At 38.2% G+C, this 26,272-nt stretch overlaps 1 protein-coding gene across 29 annotated transcripts in view; it reads right to left on the bottom strand.

Moving 5' to 3' along the window:
- Syp (synaptotagmin binding cytoplasmic RNA interacting protein) overlaps window positions 1-26,272 on the bottom strand; it is a 329,536-nt gene that overhangs the window by 115,624 nt on the left and 187,640 nt on the right. The gene's annotated exons all lie outside the window — the stretch shown is intronic.

The following is a 26,272-nucleotide window of genomic DNA, read 5'->3' as shown; positions in this document are numbered from 1 at the left end:
TACGTTGTTGTAATATTTGAGGAAACTGTAATCGAAGCCGGGGCCCTACTAATAATGACTATGAGTTAAGGGGTGATGACCCCCACTTGTAAAGCCCCAAAAATTCCATTTTCATGAATTTTTTTCAAGGAAACTATGAAACTTGTTTTTTTTTTTTTTTTTTTTTTTTTTTTTTTTTTTTGAGTGGAGTATTCCCCCATTGGCTCAACTTCATTTATTACCCTCTATTACAGAGAGTAATGTTTTTCAAAACGAACTGACAGTGTTGCAAAATTTTACTGATCGCTACCAATATCATGATTTCATCCCGGCGAAGGGAATTATCAATTGGCTTCTCAGTTTTTGAAATGATGCCTTTTTAGCGAAAAACCGAACTCTTTAAGTGTCTAGTATTCTCATATGAATGAGAATCACACTCACTTTTCGGCTTTTCCAAAGAAACACCAAAATCAAAATATTTTGCAACATGTCAAACAAACAAAGAAACTATGAAACCTTTTTGGTAGATTTATTTTTCATCTGAAAGAGCATTTCTTAATTTTTTTGTTGAACAATATTACGTAGTTTTATTTCAAATGACCGTCTACGGAGCCCTGTTTTATACCCTCAGCATTTATGCTAACGAGGGTATATACACTTTCATACAAGCAAACTGTGCCTAATCGAAATATTGATTTAGACCCCAAGTATGTTTGGACGAAATGTGTTTCAGACAATTTGGAGTCGACTGAGCAATGTCCGTCCGTCTGTCTGTCTGGCTGGAGCGCACGATAACTCTCGAACAGATGAACCGATTCGGTTCAAATTTTGGCTTTCGTAATATTTTGCCCAAACTTAGTTTAAGTTCGAAGATGGGTTATATCGGTCCACTCCTTCCGGTACCTGCCCCCACAAAAGTTCGAAAATGTTCGGAAAATTTGTGCGCACGATAACTCTTGAAGGGAGTAACCGATTTGGCCCACACTTTGTACATCGTGAAAGTTCTTCCAGACTTAGATGATGTTCAAATATGGACTCAATCGGTCCACTCCTTCGGGTACCTCCCACACAAAATTTCGGAAAACTCAGTTAAGGACCTGCTCTCGAATCGCTTTGAATTTTGTTGTAGCAACTTGTATTCGCTGTGCCCCATACGACGGTACAAGTTTCATAAGGGGCAAGTCCATACTTCCTGAGAAAATATCCTGAAAGATGCCAAAAACCCTATGACACCGTGTGTAGTGGTTGGAGCGCAAGATAAATCTCGAACGGATCTGCCAATTCGGTCCAAAATTTGGCCTTCGTAATATTTTGTCCACACATAGTTTAAGTTCGAAGATAAACCATGTCGGTCCACTCCTTCAGGTACCTCCCTCACAAAAATTCAAAAATCGGCGGAAAAAATATGCGCACGATAACTCTTGAAGGGAGTGACTGATGTAATCCATACTCTGCACATCCTCATAAATCTACCAGATATAGATCAGGTTCGAATATGGTCTATATTTGTCCACTCCTTCTGGTACCTCTCACACAAAATTTCGGATAAGTTCACTTTAAGACCTGCTCTCGAATCACATTGATTTTTGTTGAAGCGATTTGCATTCGCTACCTCCATTACGACAGTAAAAGTTTTTTCAGGGGCAAGTCCATATTTCTTGGGAAAACAGCCCGAAAGGTTTAAAAAACCTATGTTACCTTATGTGGCGGACGGAGAGCACGAAAACTCTCAAACTGTTCAACCGATTTGGTCCAACATTTGGTCTTCGTCATATTATATCCAAACTGAGTTTCATGGGCAATACCGGTCCACAACTTTCGGTATTTCTCCCCAATATTTAAAAAATATCATATCGGTCCTCCCTAAGGACCTGCCCTACAAAAGTTCAACATTTTTGTCTTAGTGCAGTTAAATCCTAACCCACATTTTTGTCGGCAAGTTCAAATGTCCAAAAAGAGCCACAAAATTCTGAAGAGACCTTAAATACATTCGATCAGTCCGGAGGTGAACTTTTCGCTTCACATTGGCTGAAGGTATGTACACTTTTTTACTTGTTAGTATTAATTTTTAATTAATTTCTCGTTAGAATCGAGCTTAATGATCAATAATGCAAGTGAAAATGGAAAGCCGACGATTCGAACCAACACACCCACCACTATGTGAAATGCATGTTTCGCCTTTGGTAAAGGCTCATCGGACATATCGGATGTGGAGCAGATTCGCTGTCCTCGAACTGTTCTTCTTTTAAATGCATTTTGTTTTGTTTTTACAACAACAATGGGGATTTTCCCATTTAGTTGTGCTTTCATGACAAACGCTTAGCGCTGTCTTTGAAAGTAATGAGTTTGAACGCTAACACGCCGTGACAACACTTTTTCCTGTGTCTTTAAAGGACGTGGATTCAAACCCCAGTCTGGCTCAGCTAATTTTATTTTTATTTGAAAATTTTGGCTTTTTTAAAAATTAATTTCTAGTTGGAATCGAGCTTAATGATCAATAATGCAAGTAAAAAAGCATGAAGTAACGATATGTGCCTAAAAAATTTTCGCTGAGTTCCTTCTACATAGTGAGCACCAATCAATCCCACAAATAGAGGGACGCAGAAGAATAAATCGATTCAAGGTTGTGTGAAATGGATCAGGTTGAGGCACATTTCTTTCGTTAGTCCCGATTTACATTAGGCGAGTTTACTTGCGGCAATTTTTTCCGTTCCTTTTTGAACTTGCCTTTTGTTTTATTAAAGGCAATTCTGTTCCGACAAGTTTTGTTTTCAAAACAATGAAAATAATGTCAAATACAAAAAATATAAAAGGAATTGCCTGAAAATTGCCGGTCCGAGCATTTTTTTCCATTTCCATTCCCCTTACGTGTCTATCCTACAAACAGGGACTTGCTGTAAGTAAACTTGCCTAATGTAAATTGGGACTTATATATACCAAAGTGAATGTCTCGACGAGCTGAGTTTACATCTGGTTATGTGTAAACGCTACAGGTAGCATTTTTTGTTTTAATGGAGGTCTCATAGAGGAAGAAATTGATTTTGGTGATGGTCTTATTTGGAGAGAAAGTCAACATTTTATTTCAAATCTTCTATAAAAGTTATAAAAAAATGAAAACCTGGCAAAGAAAGTAGAAAATCTCGCCTTTACAACGATGTAAAGGTGGGCAAACAACAGAGATATCGCAATAGTCGGTAATGCATCTCTGGTCATTTGATGTTGATGATGGTCGGATAATATTCAGGGGTCGGAATGGACAAAAAATTTATGTGGAGTAAATTCAATAGAATGCATAATAATTCATATGCGAATATCTCCGCTTCTAGTAGGCGTTTTCCAAAAGCAAAGCCTGACTATGAAGTAGAAAATCCCAAAGTAGGTTGGTGTAGGTGGCCAAATAACGGAGATATCACAATAGTCGGGAATACATCCCATTTTTTTGTAATCAAGCCATAAGTTGCAATTTTTATCGGTCCCAGAAAGGAAGAAGCGTATTGAGTTTGGTTATGGTCAGATAATATTCATATTCATGGGTCGGAATGGGTAAAAAATCTATGTAACAAAAATTCAAAGTTTTATTCTTAGGCGAATATCTCCGCTTTTAGTAGTCGCACACCCCATCAATGGAAGAGGAAAATGTCACCATTATTATGATGCAGAATAGCTTGGCGCACATCCGCTTTTTTATTTGAATTTTACTGGCGAGTAACAAAACATTTGTTGGATGCGTTCTAACAAAAGTGACATATTTTAATGAAGACATTCTGAGATTCATATTGATCCCAATTGTGTCAACAAATTTGGTGAAATGCTTGTGATGTTGAAAAAGACGCTGGGACTTCCTAATTATACCCTACACCACTATGTGGGGAGGGTATTATAAGTTGGTTTTGCCCAAAAAGTTTGTAACGAATCGAAATAATGGTCGTAGACCCATACTTATATATACCAAAATGAATGTCTCGACGAGCTGAGTCGATCTGGCTATGTGTGTCCGTCCGTCAGTCCGTCCGTCCGTCCGTCTGTCCGTCTGTCCATCTAAACCTTGTAATCACGCTACAGGTCGCAATTTTGATCGGATCGTCACGAAATTTTGGATGTGGATGAGGGTCCCGGAGGGGAAGAAGCCTATTGATTTTGGTGATGGTCGGATAATATTCAGGGGTCGGAATGGGCAAAAAACTTATGTGGATAAAAAGACAACGTTTGTTTCCAAAGCGAATATCTCAGCTTCTATATGGGGTATACCAAAAGCCAGACCTGACAATAAAAGTAGAAAATATCACCTTTCTAATGATGTAAAGTATGTTATCGTAGGTGATCAAACAACGAAGATATTACAATAGTCGCAAATAAAACCCAAATTTTCATTCCTGCGATTTCAATTACAATGACGAATATCACAGCTTTGGTTGGGGACTTTCCAAAAGCAAAGCCTGACTATGAAAGTAGGAAATCCCATCTGTACAATGATGCAAATTAGATCGGCGTATGTGACCAACTAACGGAGATATCGCAATAGTCGGTAATACATCCCATTTTTCCATTTTTTTGGAAATCACGCTACAGGTCGCAATTTTGATCGGATCGTCACGAAATTTTGGGTGTTGATGGGGGTCCCGGAGGGGAAGAATCCTATTTATTTTGGTGATGGTCGGATAATAATTAAGGGTCGGAATGAGCAAAAAAGTTATTTGGAGAAAAAGACTACATTTAATTCCAAAGCAAATATCTCAGCGTCTTTGAAATGATGTAACGTAGGTTGTCGTAGGTGGTCACATAACGATGATATCGCAATAGTCGCTAATAGAACCCAACTTTCCATTTTTGCGATTTTAATAATAATGACGGATATTACACCTTTGGTTGGGGACCTTCTAAAAGCAAAGACTGACTAAGAAAGTAGAAAATCCCATCTTTAATATTATGCAAATTAGGTTGGCGAAGGTGGTCAAATAATAGAGATATCGCAATATTCGGTAATGCATCCCTTTTTCCACTTTTTCTGCAATCACACTACAAGTCGGAATTTTGATCGGATCATCATGAAATTTTCTCACAGAGATAGAAGCCTATTGATGTTGGTGACGTCGAGAGTAGTCAAATATAAAACTAAATATTAATTATTTTGGTTCAGTTCGCCTTAAGTCATTTGGTATAAAAGCCAGATAGGTGAAAACTTTCGTATCTCCCTAAAAGAAATGTTTTCGAGTGAAAAGATTATGCACAGGGGTAGTGGTGTAGGGTATCACATAGTCGGCCCCGTACCGACTATAGCCTTTTCTCACTTGTTTTCAATTTATGGAATTTTATTTCAATGTCAGATTTGTTTGCTTCTGTTGGAAATGTTTCAAGGGGAGAGCTTAGAGCCCACTTCTTATGAAATTTTTCTTGATTTTTTTACAAGAAATCTACCAAATTTCTTTAAAAGATTTTCATCTGATAGATCACGCCTTGAGCTACTTTCGGAATTTTTGTTGTTGAAAAATATTTCACAGTGTTCTGACAAATGGCCGCCTACGAAACACTCTTTTACAAAAGAAGTTTGTGGTGCCCACTGTAGCGCGAAAATGAACAAAACGATCAGCATATGTTTTTGTGGGATCATTAAGAACCTAACAATCTTGTACTTAAGCGAAAAGGAATTATAAAATATCAATTTAAAAAAAAAATTGTGACCTGTCAATGTCAAAATTTCTATTTTAACTAAAAAATGGAAATAAATAAATCTTAAAAAAAATTAAAGTCTCCCGCATAAGCACAAGTTTTTTGTGTGTATAATAAAATATAAGATTAAAATATTAATTATTTTGGTTCAGTTCGCCTTAAGTCATTTGGTATAAAAGCCAGATAGGTGAAAACTTTCGTATCTCCCTAAAAGAAATGTTTTCGAGTGAAAAGATTATGCACAGGGGTAGTGGTGTAGGGTATCACATAGTCGGCCCCGTCCCGACTATAGCCTTTGCTCACTTGTTGAACTTTATCTAAGATTCACAGAAATATTCCGTTATTCAAAGGTTGGACTATTCTAAAAGTGTCAAGCGCAGCAGTCACTACACACATGGCTGCAAGAGTTTTTTTTACAGCTTTCGGGCCATTTTCTCAGGAATTATGGACGTGCCCCTGAAAATATTTGTACCGTCATAATGGGAGTAGAGAACACAAATTGTTGCAAAAAGAATCAACGTGATTAGGGAGCAGACCTTAAACTGAATTTTCCGAAATTTTGTTCGGGAAGTACCGGAAGGAGTAGACCGATATAGTCCACATTTGAACTTGATCAATGTCTGGTAGAAATATTACCAAATCCGTTACTTCCTTACTTACGAGTTATCGTGCGCATCAGTTTAGTGAAAAGTTGTTAACTTTTGTGGAGGAGGTACCCGAAGGAAATTTTGGACCCAATCGGTTGATCCTTTCGTAAGTTATCGTGTGCTCAAGACAGACGGACATGGCTTCTAATTGTTCGAAACGGATTTTGTATACTTGGGGTCTAAAACCAACCAAAGAAAATGTGATTTATAAAAGTGTATATACCCTCGGTAGCCTAAAGACTGGGGTATAAAAACAGAGTCAACGTCCAATGGATCGCAAGGCCCAAGTTTGTTTTGAGCGGTCTGGTTAGTTAAAACGGAGTGGGGATCAACAGTTCGCAACACCTTCTGAACCTTCTCAGTCTGAGACCGAGTTATCGCATTTGGATCCACCTTTGAGGTGGATTGGGTTGCCGACAGCGTTGACACCTCTTCAGCCTTCCCATGTTGTGGATTTTGCAAAGACGTACTGCCACCAGAACAGGAGGTTCCCACAATCGTCACTGGGGTCTCAACAGGGATCAGGTCTTTCAAACTTCCTTACAAACTAGAGGTGCGATCTTATCAGCTGAAATTCCCTTTCGCTAAAGGGTTGTGAATCGACCGATTGCGGTACGAGGTAAAGCCAAACCAATTTTTAATGGTTGTGATTCTCCTTTACAAATTTCCTCCCCCAATGTTTTCTGCATAAGAAGTAATGACTTGCCGTGGTTATCCAAAGCTAACAAGTCTGATCCAGTGGAACACGATCTTGGGGTATTTGTGGTCAGAATCAGGACACCATCGATCAATATGTCCAGGGAAAGTTTCATTTCAGTTATATAGGTGGTGATCAGTGAGGTAGTAGATCTCCTTATTTCACTCTAGTTATTTTTTTCTTCGAGTACTTACCTATGAATTCCTCAAACGACCGGCGTCCACACTTACAGTTAATTATCCAACGTTTTAAACACTGCTGAAGGAAATTCTTCGCTATGTCCTCGAACAGCTTGTTGACAGTATTGAAGGCCTTTGATATGTCGAGAGCCGTCATGAATGTTGTGTCGCTCGGCCTGTTCTGGTTTAGTCCTCGACTAACATGTGTAAATATGGCAGGTTTGAATATTCCTCCCCTGGGTAGTGCTAAAATTTGCATACCACACTAGCGCCCAATAGCTTACCGCAGACCTGCCTAACATTCTATCGAACGTCACACCCAACATCTTGGAATAGTAAGTGATCGGATCGAATCAGGACACCATCAACCAATTTATTAAGGTGGAGACTCATATCTGTCGTCAAGTGGTGAACAGTGTGACAGTGGGTTTAGCAGCATATATTTTCATATTCTTCAGATGCAAGGACTGTACTAAGCAAGCTATATAGATATAAAAAACATCAAAAATGTCATCGACGATAAGACCCCACGCTAAGATAGTACAATCATCCGCTTACATTACGATCTCTCTGAAGTCCCGAGGGTAAGGAATTTCAGAAAGGAGGATGTTATTCCTTGCAGAATATTCCTCTTCAGGTTTCCTATAGACAATATAAGACCTCATTAGATCTTCTGTAGCCAAGAGAATATATCTTGGGGTCTTCCTTGGACTAGAAAATACCTCTTGAGGTCTTCCATTGACAAGAGAAGACCCCTTGAGGTCTCCCATAGACATTAGAGAACCACTTGAGGTTTTCAATAGACAAGAGGATGTCTCTTAAGGTCTTCTATAGACAAGATAAGACCCCTTGACAGACAAGAAAAGGCCTCATGAGTTCTTCCATAGACAAGAGAAGACATCTCAAGGTCTTCTATAGACAAGACAAGACCTTTTGACGTCTTCTTTAGAGAAGAGAAAACCTCTTTAGGTCTTAGGTCTACCTCTTAAGCTCTTCTAGTGTCAAGAGAAGACTTCTTGAGGTCTTCTATAGACAAGAGAAGACCTCTAGAGATCTTCTGTAGACAAGAGAAGACCTCTAGAGATCTTCTGTAGACAAGAGAGGACCTTTTGATGTCTTCTATACACAAGAGAAGACCTCTTGAGGTCTTCTATAGACAAGAGAAGACCTCTTGAGGTCTTCTATAGACAAGAGAAGACCTCTTGAGGTCTTCTATAGACAAGAGAAGACCTCTAGAGATCTTCTATAGACAAGAGAGGACCTTTTGAGGTCTTCTATAGACAAGAGAAGACCTCTTGAGGTCTTCTATAGACATGAGAAGACCTCTAGAGATCTTCTATAGACAAGAGAAGACCTCTTGAGGTCTTCTATAGACAAGAAAAGGCCTCTAGATATCTTCTATAGACAAGAGAGTACCTTTTAAGGTATTCTATAGACAAGAAAATACCTTTTGAAGTCTTTTTTAGACAAGAGAAGACCTCTTGTGGTCTCATATAGACAAGAGAAGACCACGTTCAATATCATTTCCGATGGTTTGGGTTAAAATATCTTGACTGGAAGTGGAGACAAGGATTACTTTTGTGCCTATAGGTTACTTATCCCAATCTATCTTCCCTGCAACTTTGGAGACTTTCTCCTCGATGTCAGGGATGTCATACCTGTCAATAGCTACAGAAATGTCATGATTAACGTGGGTACCTACCTTCCGGTCTAACCCAACGGTGTTCTCACAATACGAACTGGTTATATGCGACCAATCAGCGCCCTTGCACCGTAGTGAAGTACCGATTGTGTTCATGTGTTTGGCCCTGTTTACCACCTTAGTTTGGTGCGGTCTATGGCTCAGAAAGCCGGTTGCAATGCAACCCCACATTCAAGCCGGAGACTAGAGATAATAATAAATTTGCTGCAGTTTCTGCTGCGGGGCTTCGTAGTTACCTTATTTCCGATGTTTTGTTTTTGTACACTCTAATATTTCTTTCAGACTTAGATGAAGTCCGAAGACTGATTATATCGGTTAACTCCTTCTTGGACCTCAATCCTACTTCCAATCTAAACAAGCGCCTTATATATTGAGCTATAATACTTACCTAGCTAGGTCGCTTTGAAATTTTTACCGCATCTTTTCTTTACAATCGGAGATAAGCAGCACAAAAGTTCGGAAAACCCACAAACCAAAACTAGATTTGTTTAAAAATACAGTGGCGGCCATATAATTAAGAACGACATCGTATTAAAAAGTATTTGACTTGCTACGTTCCAAATATTTGAATATTTATATGGAACAAAATTTGTAAATAAAGTACAGGGTAAGCACTTTCAAATAAAGCCAAAACATGTTTTAATTCTCCCTCGTTTATACGAAAGAAACCACGATTTATTAAAATAGTCATAAATCGACCTGGCCACATAATTAAGAACGATATAAGTAAAGGTTACTTTAAGGTAATTTTCATACACAATATGTGAATATATCGTTATATATTTTAGAAATCGGTTACTTTAATTCATTTTTAGTATCAATTGTCCTTCAATGGTACATATTATTGAGTCTAAGTTTGATATTTAGGGCATACCTAAGGTTTTCCAAAATTTGCCCATAATTTGACGAATTTATTTTATTTTTGGGATCTAAAGCCACAGTTTTGGCTTTCTCTCATTCCCTCGACGACGCTCTGAACGATACTCTGTGATTGTCGTTCAATAATCGGCGCTAATTTACCCTTAGATTGGCTTTTATCCCACTTGTTTTAGTCCTTTACGAGGGAATTGTCTGGGAAATAGTTTCGTAAGAGTCATTTCCACCTTATAAAGCGGTAGAATTTTTGTCTGCAGGTAGTAGACAGGAAATGAAACAATAATATAATGTCTATACAAAAATTGGAAGAATTCCACACCGAATATAACATTTATTAACATAATGTTTTGAATGCTCGAATTCCACAATAATTTTGTTATGTACATCAAACATTAGTTTATACAAAAATCGTATTTTCATCCATAAAAATTATTGATTTGACTGGTTTTGATATTAATAAGAGCTTCATTGATTAAAAAGTCTTACATAACTATGCTTACCCCACCCACAAAGACATTGTGCAATGAAGGCTTTCAAAATGTTAAACCTTTCATTTTTGTTCGGTGTACCGTTAGGCCAATTTTTTGTACAAAACGAAATTATTTTTTTATTTTCTGTCTACTACCTGCAGACAACAATCCTGCCGATTTATAAGGTGGAAATGGCTCATACGAAACTACTTCCCAGACAATTCCCACGTAAAGGATTCAAATAAGTGGGGTAAAAACCAATTTAAGGGTAAATAAGCGCCGACTATGGAACGACAATCACAGGGTATCGTTTAGAGCGTCATCGAGGGAATGAGAGGAAGCCAAAACTGTGGCTTTAGATCCCAAAAATAAAATAAATTCGTCAAATTATGGACAAATTATTGAAAACGTTAGGTATGCCCTAATTATCAAACTTAGACTCAATAATATGTACCATTGAAGGACAATTGATACTAAAAATGAATCAAAGTAACCGATTTCTAAAATATATAACGATATATTCACATATTGTGTATGAAAATTACCTTAAAGTAACCTTTACTTATATCGTTCTTAATTATGTGGCCAGGTCGATTTATGACTATTTTAATAAATCGTGGTTTCTTTCGTATAAACGAGGGAGAATTAAAACATGTTTTGGCTTTATTTGAAAGTGCTTACCCTGTACTTTATTTACAAATTTTGTTCCATATAAATATTCAAATATTTGGAACGTAGCAAGTCAAATACTTTTTAATACGATGTCGTTCTTAATTATATGGCCGCCACTGTATATACAAAATAGACCGAGACTTTCAGCCCGTTTTTAATGTTTCAAATAAAAAATGCTTTGCTTTAAAGCCACTGTGCGCAAATGCCCAAAAGCCATTCATCATTTGGTTAAAGTGCAGTTCAACCACCCATAGATTTTGTGCTAAACACACGGCCACACGGTCCACCACATTCACATACAAAGCAAACCCTTTCGTTTTGATTAATTCTCTCTATCAAATTCTCAATTCAAAGCCAAAATAAAGTGAAAAAAAAAACGTGAGAGTGTGGCCCAAGATTTTTGCAGTTTTGAAGTTTGCAAAAAATGTAGCAGTGGCATTTCTCTCTCTCACTATCCACCATAGTTTTGCAGTTCTGCATCGCTGTGATTTTTGATCCCCTCCCCACAATCCCCTCAGTTCAATCTCCTCAATCGTAAATCTCTTGAACCGGTGATTTGCTTTGCATTTGTGTTAGTTATCTTTAAGTTTCGTTTTTTTTTGTGGTATTTGTTTCTTCTCTCTATCGCAATTTATTTTATATCTTTTTCCACAAAAAAAAAAAAAAAAGTAAAAGAACGCTCTTCGACGTAGTTAGTAGGTATGCGTGGAAGGCGACAATGATGACAACGCCAACAACAAACAAACTAAAGAACATTTCAATTAAATGCATCTCTCAGGGAAACTTTTTATGGAAGAGGGCGAAAGCGAGAGAGGCCAATGCAAAGCTCCAAGCCATCTTTCCTACCTTACCGACAACACGACATGCGAATCGCATCGGTCATCTATAATAATAATTATACAAATGTGTGTATGTCCACCACTTTGGAATACATGAAGGTGTCTGGGGGTCGGTGGTCTAACGCTTTGCTCTCCTCTCTATTGAATATGTAGATGGAATTGTATCATATCAAATTGTTGTTGCTGAGTTGGCTGGAAAAATTGTTGCTGTCATAATAATTCACATCAAACATTATCGTAATTGTTCTTCGTTCGTTTGCTACTTTTTGTGTCTGCTGCTATATAGATCGATCTGATAAGATCTCATCGTCGTCATCATCAGTAACGGCATCATCGTCGTTGTTATCCTCATCATAATGTTGTTATAAATTAATACTTGAGGTGGTTTTTCGTTTTGTTTGCAGACAAAATGCCTTTGTGGCTGCCTCTTGCACTGACTGCTGGCTGTTTGGCTTGGCTTGGCATGGCGTTAGCCTTTGTTCCACAATTAGGTTTTATGAGAAGAGAACAAAGATTATTGTGCTGTCTATGCAGATTCTGCTGCCGGTGATGCTAGCTAACAACGTTTGTAGCCAAGTGCAGGTGATACCGGCACTTGTGTTGATAATACCAACCAAGCAAACAAATCAACCAACACACATTTGCCCACCTCCACCCCCTGCCAGTCTTCGACCCATTGCAAACAGTATACGGCTATTAGACTAAAGCTAGCAGCATCTCCTTCCCTGCAGCACTAATTTCTTTTGTGTTGATTTTAAAAGCCAAAAGGTTAAGTTGTTCAGCACCTGTCAAAGCGGCGTTCATGCGTTCATTGGGGGCAAATGCCGATAAGGTAATTTTTCAATCGCTTGCACTTGAGATTGCATTAAGAAATTCTTTGATGAACATCTAATGTTGTGTAGTGGGGAGAATTTTCTTTTAATTAGCAAATCATTGACTGTATAGAGATGTTCGAAGCTGCAGGGGCTAAACAAGTGGGAAATAAGATTTATTATATTAAAATAATTAAAATTACTGTTAAGTTCGGCCGGTTCGAACTTTTATCTTTTTTTCAATCAACAATGCCTAAGGCATTACAACAAAAAAATCGACTTATATCCTAAATATTCGTCATGGGCGTGTTCTGCCCTTGTGAAACGAAAACGCCAAATTTCAGACTTTTGACATTGAGAGCCAGCTCTATTTTGATTTTATTAGACGGACGTCATTAAAATGACTACGAATTTAAGCTGATCAAGCGAATATAAACATTATTATATAAAACAAGTGAGCAAAGGCTATAGTCAAAACGGGACCGACTATGTGATACCCACACCACTACCCCTTTGCATAATCTTTTCACTCGTAAACATTTCTTTTAGGGAGATACTAAAAAATACACAAACAAAATACACAAATATACAAACTGTCGACATATACTTAGTACTGATTGAAAGCTTTGCTGGTATTCTTGATTTGCATTTTTCACGTCTTTAATAAACCAAATAGTAGCAGAGGTATTTGTCATTAAAGTAACAAGTAAGGAAGTATCAGTCAGCTGTGCTGAAGGAGATACACCCTCAGTAGGCCGGGGCGATTTGTATGGAAGGAAAAAAGTGTTAGCGGGCGCCTGGTGTTTCTGGTTCTTGGGATTGTATTGAGCAAAAAAGTCAACTAGACCATATGTCTACGGTGAAAATCGAGCCCCCGGATTTTGACTTTTTTTCAAGGATTTTTGGATATTTTGGCATATAACAACCAAACCACAGAGATTTTCGATCCAACACTAAGACAACAATTGTAGCCAAGACAATAATTTAGAACTTTCTAGTACATCGCAGAAACATTGAAACGCTCTTTCAGGTAGTTATGGCCTCTAGAAGGTGCACATTTTTCGGAAAATATCGATAAATGACACTGTGCTACAAAATGGGACTCAAAGTCAGTGGGTGGAAAATTCCTTGTGGAGATGAAAGCCCTTAGTGAGTGTACTAAGAACCTAAAAGGAAATTTTCACCATGGCTCAAGTTTCCGAAATATTGCGTGATTAATGGTTTAATTTTGGCCCCTTCATTTGTGAGAAAATAGCTTTACATCTCGGTTAAGCGTTATTGTACCTTCAGTTTGAGATTACATGTCTTCAGTCAAATCGAATGGTGAATTTTTTTTTGTAGAATATTTCATCCCTCTAACTCAATTCCTCACATGTCCTTTTCATCCTTTATTTTTTGAACCGTAGTAAAAGTTCCACAAGACGAGATTTTACAGCTACAATAACGCTTAACAGAGATATAAAGCTATTTTCTCACAAATTAAGTGGCCAAAATTAAACCATTAATCACGCGAATCTCGTAAACTTGACATATGGGGAAAATTTCCTTTTGGATTCTTAGTACACTCACTAAGGACTTTCATCTCCACAAGGAATTTTCCACCCACTAAATTTGAGTCCCATTTAGTAGCACAGTGTCTATCGATATTTTCCGAAAAATGTGCACTTTCTCGAGGGCATAACTATCTGAAGGAGCGTTCCAATGCTTTTGTGATGTACTTGAGATTTCTTAACTATTGTCTTGGCTACAATTGTTGTCTTTGTAATGGATCGAAAATCTTAGTGGTTTGGTTGTTATATGCCAAATATCCAAAAATCCTTGAAAAAAACTTCAAGTGAAAATGCGGGGGCTCGATTTTCACCGTATACATATGGTCTAGTTGACTTTTTTGCTCAGTACAATCCCAAGAATCAGAAAACGAGGCGCCAGTGATGGTGTTCAAATCCCCCAACTCCAACCATCAGCCACAGAAACAAAAAAAAAAAAAAACAAGTAAAAAAGTATCAGTCGGCTTTGCCGACAGAGATATACCCTCAGCCTGTGCAAATTGAAACAATTTTTTCACAAAAAACTTATGTATTTAGGGGGTTTCAAAATTTTGGTCGCATGAACCGACAAAAATGTTGATTAGGATTTAAGTTCAAAAAATTTGCGGAAAAGGTACTTAAAGGAAGGGGGTTTTTTTACACCCTTCGGGCTGTTTTCTCAAGAAGTATGGACTTGCCCCTGAAACAACTTTTACCATCGTAATTGAGGCAGCGAATGTAAGTTGCTTCAACAAAAATCAAAGTGATTCAATAGCAGGTCTTTAAGTGAACTTAACAAAATTTTGCGTGGGAGGTACAGGATGGAGTGGACAAATATAGTCCATATTCGAACCTGATCCATATCTGGTAGATATTATGAGAATGTGTAAAGTATGGACCAAATCGATCACTCCCATCAAGAGTTATCGTGCGCACAATTTTTTCCGAATATTTTTGAACTTTTGTGGGGTAGGTACCTGAAGGAGTGGACCGATATGGCTTATCTACGAACTTAAACTAAGTTTGGAAACAATATTACGAAGGCCAAATTTTGGCCGGAATCGGCATATCCGTTCGAGAATTATCTTGCGCTTTCACCCATAAACATGGTGTCATAGGGTTTGTTTTTCAACTTTCAGGCTATTTTTTCAGGAAGTATGGACTTGCCCCTGAGGAAACTTGTACCTTCGTATAGGAGACAGTGAATACAAGATGTTACAACAAAAACGAGCGATTCGAGAGCAGGTCCTAAACTGAACTTTTCCGAAATTTTGTGTGGGAGGTACTCGAAGGAGTTTACCGATTGAGTCCATATTGGAACCTCATCTAAGTCTGGTAGAAATTTCAGAATATGCAAAGTATGGACCAAATCTGTTACTCCCTTCAAGAGTTATCGTACGCACAAATTTTCCGAACATTTTCGAACTTTTGTGGGGGAGGTACCGGAAGGAGTGGACCGATATAATCCATCTTTGAACTTGAACTAAGTTTGGACAAAATATTACGAAAGGCAAATTTTGGACCGAATCGGCAGATCCGTTCGAGAGTTATCTTGCGCTCCAACCACTACACATGGTGTCATAGGGTTTTTTGTAACTTTCAGGCTATTTTCTCAGGAAGTATGGACTTGCCCCTAATGAAGCTTACAGCGTCTCATAGAGGACAGTGAATAAAACTTGCGTAAACAAACATCAAAGCGATTCGAGACCAGGACTTAAACTGAACTTTTCCGAAATTTTCTGTGGGAGGTACTCGAAGGAGTGGGCCTATTGAGTCCATATTGGAAGCTCATCTAAGTTTGGTAGAAATTACACGTTGTGCAAAGTATGGACCAAATCGGTTATTCCCTACAAGAGTTACCGTGCGCACAAATTTTGCGACAATTTTTGAACATTTGTAAGGGAGGTACCTGAAGGAGTGGACCTATATGGCCCATCTTCGAACTTAAATCGAATCTGGACAAAATATTTCGATATCCAACATTTGAACCGAATCGATTGATCCGTTCGAGAGTTATCGTGCGCACCAGTCTGCCAGACAGACAGACAGACGGACGGACATTGCTAGATCTACTCAAAATTGTCTGAAACGGATATCGTACAAACATACTTGGGGTCTAAAACCATTATTTCGATGAGGCACATTTTTGGTCGTATCAAAGTGTAAATACCCTCTTTAGCCTAAAGGCTGAGGGTATAACAAGTAAAAAATGTATCTGTCGAATGTACTTAGGGTCTTTTCAGAATTTTGTGGCCCTTTTTGGACATTTGAACTTGCCGACAAAAATGTGGATTAGCATTAAAGTACAAAAGTGTTGTGGAGGAGGTACTTGAGGGAACAGACCGGCATATCTTTTCGATAGATATCGCACCCACTATTCATTTTAGTGGGTCATCGTATAACTTTTGGACCAGTAAGCCAGGAATCATGGACTTGTCCACGGAAATCATAATATGGCTGTAAACAGGACCACAACGAACAGCATCGGTATACATTTCCAAAGGATCTTCGAACAGACCCTAAACTGCACTTAGGCAAAATTGCTGAACTTTTGTGTGGAGAGGACCGATGGCCCATTTTAAAAGTTAATTTGAACAAAATATTAGGAGATCCATATTAGTGACATTTTGGACCAAATCGGTTGATCAGTTCGAGAGTTATCGTGCTCTCCAGCCACTACATATGGTGACATATAGGTTTTTACACCTTTCGGGATGTGTTATCAAGAGTTATGGACTTGCCCCTGAAAAGACTTTCACCTCCGTATTTGAAGCAGCGAATGGAAGTTGATTCAACAAAAATCAAAGTGATCCGAGAGCAGGTCTTAAAGTGAACATGTATCCGAAATTTTGTGGGAGGTACCGGATGGAGTGGACAAATATAGTCCATATTCGAACCTGATCTATATCTGGTAGATATATTAGGACGTGTAAAGTATGGACCAAATCGGTCACTTCCTTCAAGAGTTATAATGCTCACAATTTTTCCGAACATTTGCGAACTTTTGTGGGTAGGTACCTGAAGGAGTGGACCGATATGGCTTACCTTCGAATTTAAACTATGTTTGGACAAAATATTTCGAAGGCCAAATTTTGGACCGAATCGGCAGATCCGTTCGAGAGTTATCTTGCGCTCCATCCACAACACACAGTGTTAAAGGGCCTTTTTGCATCTTTCAGGCTATTTTCTCAGGAAGTATAGACTTGCCCCTGATGAAACTTATACCGTTATATGGGAGGGCAGTGAATACAAGTTGCTACAACAAAAATCAAAGCGATTCGTGAACAGGTCCTAAACTTTTACGAAATTTTGTGTGGGAGGTACCCGAAGGAGTGGACCGATTGAGTCCATATTGAAACCTTATCCAGGTCTGGTAGAAATTTCACGATGTGCAAAGTATGGACCAAATCAGTTACTTCCATCAAGAGTACAAATTTTCCGAAAATTTTCGAACTTTTACGAACTTTTTGAACTGAAACTAAGTTTGGACAAAATATTACGAAAGTCAAATTTTGGACAGAATCGGTTGGTTCATTTAAGAGTTATTGTGCGCTCCAACCAGACGGACGGACATGGCGAAATCTAAAACCATTATTTGGATGAGGCACATTTTACCGGTATGAAAGTATATATACCCTCGTTAGCATAAATGCTGAGGGTATACAAAAGTGTCATATCGGTCCACTCTTTAGGGTTTAACTTTAAACAGTTTACAGTCGGTTTGTGGATCCTTTGGAAATTTTAACCGAATCTACTTCTTCCTTGTAGTCCTATGTTTTTCGTAGGTAAGTCCATGCTATCTGATATAATAGTCCAAAAGCTCTAAATTATACGGTGAATAAGTGAAATGACTGGTGGGCGTGATATCTATCGAAATGAATGAATCCCAATATAACATGCAGGTATCTTCACAGCAACACTTTTGAGCTTCAATCCAAATCAACATTTTTGTCGGATAGTTCATACATCCACAAAAGGCCACACAATTCTGAAAACCCTCTAAATATATATTTTATTTATTTTTGTGGAAAAAGGATTTCGCTTGTATCGACGGCATTCTATCTGTCCATAGATGAAAGACTCAATTCACACAGAGGGTAGACCATGGTCGCCAAAGTCGACTGATACTTATTTACTTGTTTAAAACTGATATCTTTCTTTGTAAGTTGTAAATGAATGGATGCTGTTTCTTTATTTGATGCAAAAATACTCCCATTTGTATTTCGCTGATTTACAGTAAATATTGATATTACGAATGGTGGTAAACTACCAAAACATTGTTGGCAAGACTCAAAAAATAGGCCAACAAAATAAAAATAAAAGAACAGAAATCCCCGTTGCAAGGGAGAATCCAACGTTTCCGTTTTACATGATAACAGCAATACGGACATCAACAACAAATAACGTCGTTACCCACAATTTCGTTGAGTACGTCGCAGTCCATTTCACGTATGCTGCCTTGCGCCTTTACATTTCGTGTGGATTTATTGACTCTCCAGCAGAAGTTGGCACAGCCAACACACACAAAAAAAAAAAAGGATGCCAAACATTAAATGACCAAAATAAATGAATCCTGTTTTGATTCCCACAGTTTTGCAATGTTCACTGCGGCATCGGAAAAAATGCCGAATAAAAAACGGAAAAATAATAATAAAATGACATCCAACACTTCTTTTACTCCGCTTGGTGGTTCTCCCATTTTTTATTCATTATTCACATTTAGAGGAGGGAATGATTTACTCCAATGTGTGCAGCAAACAAAAAAAGTGATCGGGAGTACCTACCGCACATATGTTTGCTGTTTGTACACACGCACAACACCCCGCAGTAATAGCGACGAGGACACAGAAGATCTAGTCTGCGTATCCTTATAAATGATATAAAGTTTTCTTTAAGAAAAATACCAAAAAAACATTAAGGATCGCCACCACCATCAGTACAGGGACTTGTGTACATTTAATTTCACAAGGACTTGTGTACATTTCATTGCGAGTGGATGGATGGAAGAATGGATGGATGGTCAATTTTGCCTGGCTGGGTAGTAAACTTATCGACAACGATTCACCCTGATTTCACCCCAGAGTGAAAGCATCTGTTGCCACACAGAACGCGACTCCGAGAGAGAAAGAGAAAAAGTTCAAGTAAACATCATTGAGCTTTGTGAAATGTTATTATTGTGCTGCTGCTGCGTCATTGTTGATGACGACTGACTGACTGCTGACTGACCGACCGACCGAATGTCCACAAAATAAATAAGTACATTATTCAGCGAAAATTCCGATATTGACAGAGATGTGTGCAAAGTGAATATCAACACAAACGATTTGCCTTTGTTGCAACCAAAATGAAAGACAAAAAACTTTTTTTTTGGAAGTCCATTGCTGCGTTTTTTCTGCTACACATTTTTTTGTTTATCACACGCTCCAATTGTTCTCTTTGCTGTAGCACATGTATTTGTTTGAGTTTGGTTAAAATTTTTTTGATTATTTGCATGCATACGTCATTTTTAAACCAAACATCATTGTTAATATCTGAATTGTCAATAATATTATATCAAACAAGTAAGAAAGTATCAGGGAGCTGTGTTGACGCAGATATACCCTCAACCTCTGAGCAAAAAAAGAAGCAAGCATAATAATTATGCCGTTTATAAAATATATTGATTTTGTATCACGACTTTGCTTCCAAATACGTGGAATCTGTAGGTACCATAATGTGAGGCGGGAATATGCCGAATCATTGACCCATACCAAAAACGGTCTATGAAAGGCACCCTTTCTTTTAGAAAGGAAGAAATTTTAAAAAAGTTTGAGAGTCATCTTGCACTCTAGCCATTTTAGTATGTGCCGGAAGCAGTGTTGCCGAATTTGACGATTTGTTGGCCCAAAATTGAAAAATGACGATTTGACGACTTTTTACGTGAGTCAAAGTTGCATGAAATAAAATACGATAACTATATTTTGACAAAATTTTCGCGAAAGACTAAGGTAAACAATGTTCCAAAGTGGATTGTAGGAGCTTTTGTTTTTAATTTTCGAGATAAAATAGGAATTATCTATCTCGCTGTGAAAAAAATTAGGATTCCAGATTTCTTAAAGAAAATTTTGAATGACAATTTTTATCGATTTCCGACTGCCCAACAACCAAAATGTACGTGTACCAACAAACATGGATTGGTCACACTGTCAAGCAAGCGATATTTGAACTAAGCTGTCATTTGAAACTGGCAATGTGTACCCAGCATTACCTTGCTGCATTACTGCAAACTCGATAACCATAGGAAAACTATCATTTTGTAAAAGCTGTTTTTATAACGTTCTTTAAGTGTGATTGGGTTAGATTTATTGCTGCGGGTTATATATCTTATGTTGGCAGTCTCATTGACAAAATTATCAGCGAAAAATCGCATTAAACGGTAACCAAACCAAGTTTTGGACCATGTTGACGAGTTTTTATGATTTTGTTGATGATTTGACGACTTTTTTTGACGATTTCCGATCAAAAACTGTCGGCAACGCTGGCCGGAAGTCAAGTTATCTCAAGAAGTATGGACTTACTCTGGAAAAATTTGTACCGTTGTATACGGATCGTGAAAATTGATAACACACATTTTCAAATACATATATCCGAGACGAGTCTTCAAACTGCACTTTTCCCAAAATTTTTGGTGAGAGATACCAGGAGGACGGGACCGATGAAATAACACGATGTACCAAGATTGAATCAATCAGAAACTCCCTGCCATTATGGTTCTTGGAACTTTTTAGCCATTATCTCAGGAAGTATAGACTTACCCCCGAAAAAATTTGTGCCATCGTAAAGGGCGCCGCAAAAACAATCTGCTGAAAAAATGTCAAAACGATCCGAGAGGAGGTGGGAGGTACCCGAAAGAGTGGACCAATATAGTCCATATTCGAACCTGATCTATATATGGAAGGAATAACACGGTGTGCAAAGTTTGGACCAAATCGATTGCTCCCTTCGAGAGTTCACAACATTTCACAGAAAAAATTTGAACATTTGTGGGTGGACCGATATGGTCCATTTTCGAACCTAAAATATGTTTGGAATGAATAATACTTGTACGTCGTATTATTCCTTCCAGCTTGGACCAAATCGATTGCTCCCTTTGAGAGTTTTTGTTCACACCATTTTCCAGAAAAATGTATGGTCCATCTTCGAACTAAAAACAACGTTTGGGCAAAATATTACGAAGTACAAAATTTGGTTCGAATAGGTTTGATCACTTCGGGAGTTATCGCGTGCACCAGCCAGCCAGACAGACAGACAAAAGGCAGACAGACAAACGGCAGACAGACAAAAGGCAGACAGACAGACGGACATGGCTAAATCGCCCACTGAAAGTTTTGAAGAACTATCTGTAGCTTTGAAAGCTCTCAAATATTTGAAGCAACAATCAACATTACCCAAAGTAGGCAGTGCTGTGAGCGTGTGATCAAAGTTAGGCAAAACTAATACAACTCCTGACGCAACTCATATCCAATGACAACATGAATATTTAATTTGCTTGTGTGTCTGATGATCCTATGTAATGAGGTTCTAAAGCTTTTGACTCATTCGGGAGTTATTATGTTTATACAATACCCACTCTGGAGATCTTCTGTGTATAGAAGACTCCTGCGGGAGGTCTTCTATAAATGGAAGACCCCTTTGGGAGGCCTTCTTTGAGATGTCTTCTATGTAAAGAACACGCCTACGGGACGTCATTTATGTATAGAAAACTCCTTCGGGATGCCTTCTTTGTATAGAAGACTCCTTCGGGAGGTCTTCCATGTATAGAAGATCCGATTCGGGGGGTCTTCTGTGTACTGAAGTCCCTTTCGGAAGTCTTCAATGTATAGCAGACTACTTCAGAAGGTCTTTTTGGTATAGAAGGCTCCTTCGGGAGGTCTTCTATGTATAAGAGAGTTCCCTTCGAGGGGTCTTCTATGTATAAAGGTGATAAGTGAGATGCCTTTTGTAAAGTTTAAGCAGATCCCGAACATCTGCAATGCGCGCTAAGTTGTTTAGCTCTTCTTGCGTTTATTCTGATGCTTGAAACTGAGTTGTTACTTTGAGCGAGGTCTGATCAATAATATATTTTTTATTCATCAATAACAATTTTGTCTCCTTGAAAGTACTCACCCACAGATAATATACACGTATGCCAGCGTGTTTTTTTTAATCCTCGAAACACTTGTGACACGCCCGTTTTGATATAGCCAACAGCTACTGTTTCGATTTTTCTAACAAAACGCTTTCATCGGTGTCTTCAATTTTGGGAAGAGGAAAAAGTCAACAGGGGACAAGTGCGGTGAATATGTTGGCTGAGGCATGATAACGGTTTTTGGTCAAGAACTCAAACACAAGTATCGATGTGGGTGCAGTTGCGCCATAATGGTGCAAAATCCATTATTGGTTTTCCACAATTTGGTGTGTGTCCTGACGAATTTATTCGCGCAAACGGCGCATAACTTAAAGGTAGTATTTCTTATTGACCGTACGACCTTGTGGCAACAATTCATGATGCACCACGCCATTGCAGTCGAAGAAAACATTGAGCAAAACTTTCACATTTGACCGAACTTGACGTGCTTTTTCGGTGTATGCTCTTCTGCACGTATTAATTGGGACGATTGGCTCCTGAGCGATGTCCATGCGACTTTGTTTTTTTTTTCAAAATTTAGCAATTTTGGAAGTAGACTCGCCAAACGCCGCAGTATACATTTCAAATGCCCTTACACATTTAATTTAATTTTTTACATAAAACCTGATAGAGTTCCTTTGGTCCATATTTCGAATAGATGAGTTCTTGACAAAAAAAAAAAAAAAAAAAAAAAAAACGTGGGAAGTTTTCTACTGTAGGGAGCTAGCCACATGGGCTTTGGATAATTGTGACTCAATAAGTGAGTCATTTTAGGTCCGCCAATTGACACGGAAGTGTAACGAGTGTTGGGAATTACCTTTGGAAGCTGCAAACAGACACTACTCGAACAACTGAAACACGAAATTCGAATCTCCGATCATCCACAAAACCTAACAACGAATCATAGACCTGAATGCCACAGTCGCATCACCAATGGAAGTAGTTAAAGGGGATATATTCAAATACTATACAAGACTGAAAAACGCACAAAATTCCTTATTAGCCAATATCGACGGAACCTGGCAACATTTATTGCAGTGTCAATGGGTCACTGGGCACGTCGTAACCATTCAAAGCGTCTAAAGGTAAGGACACATCAGGCAAATATTTCCTCCAGCGACAGGCAGTGTGCGCTAACTGAGAGCAAGTGAGCGTAAAAATGCATTGAAATGTAAGCTCACTTGCTCTTTTAGTAAGCGAAAACTGTCTGTCGTTGGAGCAAATATTTGGCTAATGTGACCTTACCTTAAATCTACTTCATTACGGCCACTGCCGCAGCTGCGGAAACGAAGAATAGGAGGATACGATGGTTGAGCATCTCCTCTGCCCATGCCATGCAGAACTGCAACAAATATTTAAATCTCACGGACGACCGTTCATTTACGATTTCGTTGTAGTAACCGTATTGGGTCAGGGAGACCTTTAAAGTGGATTTTTGGTTTGTTGCAATGGTAGCACACCTGCCTTGCCCATTGAATATTCGCGTTCGATTCCCAGGCCAGACATCATCACATTTTCGACGGCGTCTTAAGACTAGAGCTGGCAAGTTTGTTTATATCGGACACAAAAGCAGAATAGGAGGATACGATGGTTGAGCATCTCCTCTGTCCATGCCTTGCAGAACTGCAACAAAGATTTAAATCTCACGGATGACAGTTCATTTACGATTTCGCTGAGGTAACCGTATCGGGTCAGGTAGACTTTTGAAGGGGATTTTTGGTGTGTTGCAATAGTAGCACACCCGCCTTGCCCACTGAATATTCGGGTTCGATCCCCAGGCCAGACATCATCACATTTTCGACGGCGCACAGAGGGTTGAAATCTCAAAACACGCAGATTAATTCAAAAAATGAAATTCGGTTTTTGGAACAACTATTATTATACCGATATAGGGTAAAGAATTCTACATCTGTACCGAAAATATCAAGGTCATATGTTGTTTATTTTTACAGTTACACTGTGCTAAAATTGAACTTTTATTCCCATTTTCAAAAGTACCCGCAAAAAATAAAATTTGCTGTTTTTAATGTGTAATATTTTTGATTTTGCATATCAAAAGTGATAATTTTTGAATGGAATATGTAAATACAGGTGCTTATTAACATTTTAAAAAAAACGCGTTAAAGAAAATGCGGTGTACAACTATAATTAAAATTAAATAAAAATGTGTCCATATTTTCCATATTTTCTGAAAGTACATGGAGTTATAAAAAAGATAGTATCTGAGAGGTGTGAAAATGTTAATTTTGTATTTTAGTGTAGAGTGCTTTCTTTCAAAATCAAATCATAACTCGTGCCGTTTTTTGTCGTTATTTTTTTTATTGAAGAAATGGTGCAAATAGTCATTTATTAAGAAACTGGTAATTATAGATTTTTTCCTCGCTATTATACTTATGGTTGTTATTATACCCTACACCACACTGTGGTAAGGGGTATTATGTCTTTGTGCATTTGTATGTAACATACAAAAGGAAACGAAATAGACCCATAGTTCCTTTTGGGGATATACATATAATCACTTTCTGAGTCGATTTATGCATGTCCGTCCGTCTGTCCATGTATTTTTGTTCGCAAGTACAGGTCGCATTTTTTGTCCGATTCAGCTGAAAATTGGGGACTACAATTTTTTTAGCCATAGGAAGATCGCTATTGCTTTTGGTGAAAATCGGTTCAGATTTGGATATAGCTCCCATATATATTTTCGCCCGATTTCACGTATTTGCTGCACCAAACACGCTATATACGTCCGATTTCGATGAAATTTGGAATGTGTGACTAAATTCGGCCCACAAATAAGTGTGCTAAATTATATCGAAATCGGTTCAGATTTGAATATAGCTTCCATATATATTTTCGGCCGATTTCATGTATTTTCTGTACCAAACACGCTATATATTCCCGATTTCGATGAAATTTGGAATGTGTGACTGAATTCGGTCTAGAAATAAATGTGCCAAATTATATCGGATTCGGTTCTGATTTGGATATAGCTCCTATATATATTTTCGGCCGATTTCGCGTATTTGCTGCACCAAACACGCGAGGGCTTCGACAACCCTCTTCTAACCCCTGATATGCACCAAAACTGTGTTCCGTTATATTAATTGAGGCGTAGACATTCGAAAAATATTAACACTAGACCAGCCAAATGCTGCCCTGAATTAATCTGCCTCTTTCGGGATCTCACCCCACTGTGCGGCGTCTAAAGACTAGAGCTGACAAGCTACCGATGGCAAGTTTGTTTATATCGGACACAGATAACCCAAAAAACTCTTTTGTTTTACGACAGCAATTAAAACGATAGTCGAACTATAGATAGTTTGCCAGCTCTACTTAAGACACACCATTCTGGCTCGGTGATAAAAAGTAGGTCTCATATCATTGAGCCAATATTAATCAGGGTGCGCTCATTGTTATGAGAGAAGACTTCCTTGTCTCTTCAGGGATAATTGTGGGAACAGACTCATATGGTCTACGGTTCACTCCCCGAGCAGCACATCAACATTTTTGGCGCTGGCAAATCCCCTCAGTGTAATGCTGGCTTATATTTCCTGAGTATTTTAGCCATGAAAAACTTCTCTACAAAATAGTGTCGTATGAAACGCCGACTCGGCTATGCACAGTAGGTCCCATATCATTGAGCCAATATGAATTGGCGTGCACTCATTGATATGAGAAAAGACTCCCTTGTCCCTTCAGGGATGTTGTGGGAACATAAGCCTATCATACTAACAAATACCTTTTTAATAAAGGACTCATTCAAATTCCATATCTATACCCTCAGCATTTATGATAACGAGGGTATATCACAAATATTGTCAATTATTTCATATTCCATTTCAAAAAAAGTTAAATTTTTTTCGCGGTGCCATCAAAGAATTTTGGTGCATAGGTTAAGAAAAAAATTCCCCAGTACGAATCTACTCGAGAGCCAATTTTTGATTGTTGCGGACAAAAGTTAGGGCGGTTTTATTTCGCCTTTTAAGAAAAAATATTACAAAAAATCCTAATTATTTTAATGAGCACAATTATTACTAAAAAGTTCTCTCGAAGTGACATC

The sequence above is a fragment of the Musca autumnalis genome, unplaced genomic scaffold, assembly GCF_047663935.1.
Source record: "Musca autumnalis isolate F117 unplaced genomic scaffold, ASM4766393v1 scaffold_1, whole genome shotgun sequence".
NCBI classification, from domain to species: Eukaryota; Metazoa; Arthropoda; class Insecta; order Diptera; family Muscidae; genus Musca; species Musca autumnalis.
The sequence above is the reverse complement of the archived record's forward strand: the minus strand, read 5'-3'. Positions and strand labels throughout refer to the sequence as shown.